The following is a 7,954-nucleotide window of genomic DNA, read 5'->3' on the forward strand; positions in this document are numbered from 1 at the left end:
ACTATCCATCTAATAATTTACTGTTCTTTCTTCACATACTGAAATATGCTGGGGCCAATAGATCAACCACTGGAATCAATGGAAAAGCTTTCGCACATGACCTAGTGGGCACTGCGTGAGATCAAACAGCACCAGAAATCAGGGCTAGGAGGAGAGGAAGCAAGGCTTCACACAAAGGAGATTTCCATGTGGAAAATGGGCCATAGAACGGGTGCTGTAATGAGTCAGGGTGTAAGTCAGCGCTCTGTGATTCTTATGAAATAATTTTGTTCATTAATCTCATTCTTTTTAACAAACACAGGCAGCAGAAATTTGAAATCCTGCCAAGTGTGACTCAAAATTAATTTGGGTTTGTGCTTATATGGGAGAGAATAGGACTTTTGTCTTTAATTACATGTAAGCTCCATAGGGTGACCCTGCATTGCACAGGATGTCACTGAACAGCCTGTAATTGATGAGGTTTCCATTACCACATAACACAGCGCGCACAGTAATGAGATCATAGAAAAACCTCCTTTAAAGTGTGAAGTACTTTCTTGTACAACAAGCTGAGTTCATATTATAAGGCAGTAAGAAACCTGATTTCCTGGAACAAGGCAATAAAAAACTTGATTTCCTGAAACGGTTCAATACGTAGGTGCGCGTGTGCCTAACACTGGGTTATACGGCCGTGATGAAATAACTGCATTTAAAACTGAAAGGTAAACTGCATCATGCAAAACTGGAGAACACTTTTGGTGTAATGTAGCGAGTGGAAAAAAATGCTATTTCAACTGAGATAGTTTTGAGATATCCAAAGTAACTATACATCATTTAAAAACTTATCCAAAGTAACTATACATCATTTAAAAACTATCAGTTTTGCAGAGAAGAAAAAGGATTTTTGAATACCAATGAAATGTAGAGATACTTGTTGGAAAAATATTTTTTGAAAACCTAAAAAAAAGCCCTGCATTCAGTAAAGGCACTAATTCTGCAAATACGTATCCTCATTCTTAGTATGTACACCTCTGCATACTGTGGTGTCTCCAGGTGTACAGTAGGTTACGTGACTACTGTGCGTAAAACTTGGGAGGACTGGAGACATGATTGCTCTGTGTTCCTCTCCCAGAAGGACCGTTTAGCGGATCCCAAGCGTGCGATGCTGCGTGGCCGAGTGAGGAGTGAGACTCAGTACGAGAGCAGGAGTGCCCCAGCGTGACTCTGTAAGTGCAGCAGAGGTGCCTTTTATTTCCTGATGCTTAGAATAGGAAGGAAACGTGGCATCACATATGTTGCAGTCTGTTAACTAGGTGGAAGGTGCGTTTGTGTAGCTGTTCCGTAAATAAACATATTTAAAGAGGCAAGAATATACCAAGGATGATATTTTGAAGAGATGGAATAGAAAATGGTATTTGTTAACAAACAATCTTAAGAAAGTTTTGCTGAGAAATGAAACTTCAGTTCCGAACCTGACTACCTTGAGGTATACGTGGGTTTTGGTACTTGATTCATTGAGTTCATCCTTTAAGGGGAGCTCTGTACGTGATTCATTCTGTGCTCACGCTGGAGAAACAACCCACTCAAAAAAAAAAAAAAAAAAAAAAAAAAAGAATGGGCAGGCTACACCTTTGTAAAAATGTTTAACATTTGTGGAAATGTTTAACATTTTGGTTTAGATCTAAGAGATAAAGGTGAAAAAAAAAGTTTTAATGCCTTCTTCATTATGAAACATACATTTTGTACTCATTTTTCATGTAGAAAATGGCCTTTACTAATCAGTTAACATTAGGTAAGCCTGAAACAGAGCAGGATGAAGCCTTATGTATTCAAAACATCCACCGTCAGAGACAACTGGTTCATAGAGCTGAGATATATGACCTTCTACAGTTTCCTCTGACATTCATGGTGTAGGAGGTTCCCTGGGGTAAACAATGCTGTATAAATTCAGTTGTTTAAATAAGTTCTTCTCTCACAAATAATCCAGGTAGTCCTCTTCCAATTATTTATGTCTGCAATGATTGCAGGTGTCTTCTCTTTGTTTAGAGTTAATCTTCTGAAAACGTTTCTTAATTATTATCTATTTCATAATTTTGCATTTCATTGTTGAGAAGTGTAAGTGCAATGAAAATCACAAACCACAGAAAAATAAGTCAAGCAGGGTTGGTCTGTGTTTTCATCTTCCATCTAACCCAAGTGTCACCTTCACATTAGTAGCAATGGAATCAGGCATTTCTAATATTCCCTGCAGGAATTTCTTAATGTCCTGCACAAAATCCAACAGCAATGTACATACAATGTGTAAATAAGACTTTTTTTCTCCAGAGTTTCAGAGGGATGCAGGACTGACTTTAGTGCTGAGCTACATACGTGCAATGACCCTTCCAGTATTTGATTTATCTTCATTAATATAAGATCCTGTTACTGGGAATGAGAAAGGATAAAGTAAGTTACAGCTGTATTTTTAGTTACATATAGTCCAAGCATGTATTACATGATTATTAAAATATAACTATAGCTTATTAGAACATGTAAAATAAGCATAAAAATAGGGGAAAAAAAGATAAATGCTTGTTGGAGCAGGAATAGTTTTGTCCATGAAGCCATATTTTAACATGTTATAGACTTTAAATTTCTAAATGTTGAAAAGCAGCAAGCACTTCAGATTAGCACAAACCTTACCATGAGGGCATTTGGTCTAAAAATTGAAATGCGAAGCAAGACATGTTCCTTTTTCCATCTGTCCCCTCCTGTATATGTATACAACTATAATCTGCCCCATATGTTTTATTAATTTAACAAAATATTTTGGAAGGAACCATTTTAAACAAAAAAATCTGGTTCATACATCTGTAATTTCTCTATATGCTTCTGCAGTGTACTCTTAAAATATAAGTCAGTAGATACAACTTTTGAGACTTTCATGACTTTGAAACGTCCTATTAACATAAAAAACACTGCTATATTATTTTTAAAAATTACATATTAGCATATTTCAATATACTTTTTCTCAAAGAGGCACAGAAGAATCAAATATTATTCCCCTGTTACTGTTATTTGAGTTTGGTCTTTGTCCATCTCCAAGTACTGGACCAGTTGGCAATGTAAAGAATTTCACATATTTCCAAAAGTTTGGTTTACATCTGTTATTAGTATTATTCTGTTAACAGATAGACTTTTTAAAAGATTTCACCATTGTATGCAACTTGAGAAGTTTATTGTATATGAACTTGAAAAGAACGTCTCTAAAAGTTAGAACAAAAAGCAAGCAGGATTTTGCCATTTCCTATTTTCAGGCACAATTCTCTATTAAAAAGACAGACCTGAACTATCGTGGAGATATTCGTATGTCCCTTCTGCTAGGTGTTGCATATTCTTGACTCCCCAACGAAATAGGTGTTTGGTAAGCATTAACCAAATGTAGTCTTACTTATTTTTGTCCTTTTTTGTTAAAAAAAAAAAACAAACCACAACTTGAATTTGCTGGATAATACAAGTAAAATTTCAAATGCCTTTTTTTTTTTTTTTTTAATTGAGAAAGAAATCATGAAAGCTGCATTCTCTTACCATTCGTCATAGTTTTGGATAAGAATATCATTATTGTTCCAAAGGAACACATATTCTTATACTTAATGAAGGGAAAGTTAAAAAAACCAGTTTATACTTACTTGACTTAGGAATTAATTACCTGAAGAAACTGAGTGCTGCGCTACCAAGAAGAGATTTAAGAAATGTTAATTCTTATAAGATAAATCTGAAAAATCTCTTGGAAGTTATCAGCCCTTGTTCATAACGTGATCTTTATGTTCTTTTTTGGGGTTGTATTGGAAGCACTAGGACTAATTTTAAAATATTTTTTGTTTTACGTGCAGTTTCAATTAGTTGAAAAGTTTAGCTGTTAAGGAGGGGAGTCTATTATTGAGTGTTTATAAACCATGTCTTGTTGGCTGTATTGGTTAATAATTTCATCAAAATCAGTGAGTTTTCTCATGTTAGTGAATAGATTTGGTGCATTATGAATACAAGCATTAGTTTGCCCGTATTGTTACCATTTAAGAAAATATAAATCTCAGTAGTACCTAGCTTGCTTTCACAAATATATACAGAGCTGGAGCAACCATTTCACATTGATTAAGATAAAGTGATGCACAAAGATGTTACTTGCTGTTTGTGCCTCCTTTGGACGTTTTAGTTGAATTTTAAAATGCAGCTACATATGCTTTAAAATAAAGAAGGTGAGGATACTGTCCACAATTGCGAGGCGATTCTGTACAAGATGGGATGAGAGCTGACTTTTCACGATTGAACCGTGACTCTTGTAGTTAGAACAACACTGGCATTGTGCAGACCTGTGGCAGACATTTGCACTTAGATTGCCTGCATTGCCACAGAACATGGAAAATGTCTGTCAGGAGCTGCGAGAAGGGCAGGGAGGAAGAGCGACAGATGAAGAAAGGGGACAAAGAAGGCAAGATCCACTGCTGTAACTATTGGCAAAACAAACCGCTTTCTTCTAATCCTCATTACTGGCTTAATCATCCCTTATTCTTTCTTGACTTCTGAGTGATGGTCCTTTCTTGTATCTTCTGATCCCTCTCGTTCCATCATTATTTCCCCATTGCTATTTTTTGATAATCTAACGGTGCTGTGGAATGACGCATTCCAGCTCATTATTTTCATGTTTAGTCATCTTGACTGGGATAATGATTTGTCAACTAAAAAGTAAAAAATTAAATTAAACCCATTGCATTATGAAAAGCCACAATTTTTTGCTATGGATAGAGATATACAAAAGATGCATAGTGGCTTGTCCTGTTTTTATATTCATCACCATGGTCAGCGTGCCATTTATTTTTGTAAATAAACACTGTTACAGTACATACTACTTTTTGAACTTTAGACTTCCAAACATTGTTATTTTACCCCATACATTCTAATACTGTGTAACTAAATCCTGCTAGACCAAATGCTCAGTTATATTAACTAGAAGTACGCTGAGTTTATTAATCATAGAATCTCAAAACCTCTAATTTTTTTTTATTATGCTTACTATCCTATTTTGGAAACAGGTCTCAGAGTTTTGCTATTACTTTCAACAGAACCTTCATTTGGCCCTAAGAAATCAAACAAATAACTTCTGCTTGGAGCTACAGGAGATGGACTTGCAATTTGAGTCATAGAATCATAGCATACCAGGTTGGAAGGGACCTCAGGATCATCTGGTCCAACCTTTCTTGGCAAAAGCATGGTCTAGACAAGACAGCTCAGCACCCTGACCAGCTGAATCTTAAGAGTGTGCAATGTTGGGTAATCCACCACTTCCCTAGGGAGATTACTCCAATGATCATGAATAGTCCATATGTCCACTTTTTTTTCTGTATATGTAGATTTTTATTCCTGAAGCTTCTTTCTGAATTTCCTAGAACCTAGGAAAAGTAAAAAGCAGCAGAATAACTTCTTTATCTAGGATTTACCTAAAAGCCTTTTTCTGGAATATAATTTTTTCATATTTCTTCAATGCCTTCAGTCTATACTTCTGGTGCTTCTGAAACCGTGGTTGCGTATTTGCTGCAAAATAATCCAAACTGGGCTAAAAGATCAGCCAGATTTTTTTCCTGATCTGGTTTATTGCACAGCCACAGAGAAAACACAATGGATAGTGAACTGGCGTGAATGTAGAAATAAGTGGCAGATCTAGGAGCTGTTTAACTTAGTAAGCTGTAAACTTAAGCAAGAAAGCATTGAGATGCAGATATTGAAAAATTGAGTATTTGTGGAAGCTACAGTTATCTGGTAACACTGTAATGCTCTGGAAAACATGTAAGTAAATGAGAGACTGGGAAAAGAAGTTAAACAATAAATTCAGGGATATGTTTTCAAATATTCTGTGCGAATAACATGCTGATACAAAATACTCCATCTAATTAGCTATGGAGGTATTCAGGAAAACATTAAATAATATTGAAAACAAATTTAAAATGGAATTGAGTATATGAGGGAATACATAAGGATGAGTTTTCTGGAATACAAAGACTTAAGATATATGAGTGTACGGAGCTACCATACTGTAATATTCTGTGTAGTATCATCTAGTCACCTTTATTGCTATTTAGTACAAACAAAACAGCTGTGAGACAAAGTAAGGGTACTGTAATGACATAAAATATGCACAAGTATCATATGTAAACATAAAAATATATGGGATTGTTTTGCAAGCATAATAGGACAATTTCTGACTGCAAAATAAAACTGGCAGTATAATTTTAATATCTTATCTGAGAAACAGGGTAAGCAGGAAAGTGGTACAATGGATTTTCTGATCTCAGTGGTTATAGAGTTAAGTTTCTAAGTCAGTGAACACTGTGGTGAATGGAAATATGTTTCTTTGTTACTCAAAGCATAACAAATTCACATTTCTTTAACACTTTGATTTACAACAATAAAGCCAGCAGATGTCGTGTAATCAGATTTGTACTGCCCTTGAGAGGGGAGTGGATCAAATTCAGCTCAGTGTTAGAACAAATGGTATCACTGAAGTTTGTACGGTTACTACAGATTTGCTCCTGCCTCGCTAAGCGGGCTGTGTTAAAATGAGAAAGGAGGCCAGTTTAGGGGCAGTGTTAAAAAGAGAAGGAGTAAATACAGGGCTAGATGCAATACAGCATAAAGCTGCTCTCCATCCCCTCTTCACATGCTATTTTTTGAGGCATATACACAGACGTTTCAGTTAAAAAGCCTGTTGTACCTTACCACATTCTGTGAACATGGTGGGAAGCCAGTAATGCTTGAGCTCCAAGTGAAGTGGGACTTGGGGACTTGGGGGACTGTTTTTGCTAAATTTTTTACTAATGTAGAAGGAGGATTGTAAATTAATTGCCACGATTGACTGAATTTGTTGAAAGAAAGAATGTGCTAATCTGTATGTTAAAATATGGATGTAACTATGGGTGAGCTATGTGGATTACTAGAGTGTGCAAGGTAGCTAGCATCTCTGGAATCACATATGCCTAGCATCTAGCATCTAAATCTTGATAGTAAGAGATATCAAAACACAAGTCATTATAGCTCCAGAAAAAATATCCTACAGTAATGAAGATGAGTTAAAGTCGTATTGTGGCAACCTTATTCACATTTAATACTATTGTATTGTCTATTGTGTGAATAGCCCCAGTGACTTCAGTGGAACTCTTAATGGCAGGTGGGCTCGTGTCAGCTGGGATGGTGCAGTACAACCATCTGTGTCCTCATGAGAGTTAAAATGCCCAATCGTCTGGGAACTGTGGGGCAAATTACCAGTTCTGAGCTGCACTGCTGTATATGATTTACCTTAAGAGTACACAGACAAGTGCCTAGTAATTTTCTGCAATAGGTAAAAGAAAAAAATGTAGAACTCTTTTTCCCACTCCAAATAAAAAGGCTCAACTTTACCTTTTGGTATAGAAATGAACACAATGAATTTGTAGAATAGAAATAAAAGTAAAAATAGGAATAGACTAGACTAGACTAGAATATTTCAGCTGAAAGAGATGTACAACTATCACCTAGTTTGACCACCTGACCACTTCAGGGCTGACCAAAAGTTAAAATATGTTGTCAAGGGCATTTTCCAAATGCCTCCTTAACGCTGCCAGGCTTGGGGCATCGACACCTCTCTAGGAAGCCTGTTCTATTGTTTGACCACCCCCTCAGTAAAGAGATGCTTCCTCATGTCCAACCAAATGAGTTTATTCCATGTAGGGGAATTAGAAATAATTTTGTAATTTTTTAAACATGCCAAAGTAGAATGAAATACGATGCTATGCAAAAGCAAAACAAATCAAATAATCCCTTTCAATATTCCTTTTGATAATCACTTCCAGGTCAGTAAGGAGGCCATGATCAGTCGGTCCGGAGGCAGCCGCTCTCCTGCTGTGGGCAACACACAGCTTCAAAGCGTCATGTCCATTACAAAGAACTTGTACAATACTGGATCAAA

The sequence above is a fragment of the Tauraco erythrolophus genome, chromosome 5 (assembly GCF_009769465.1).
Source record: "Tauraco erythrolophus isolate bTauEry1 chromosome 5, bTauEry1.pri, whole genome shotgun sequence".
In the NCBI taxonomy this organism is placed as follows: domain Eukaryota; kingdom Metazoa; phylum Chordata; class Aves; order Musophagiformes; family Musophagidae; genus Tauraco; species Tauraco erythrolophus.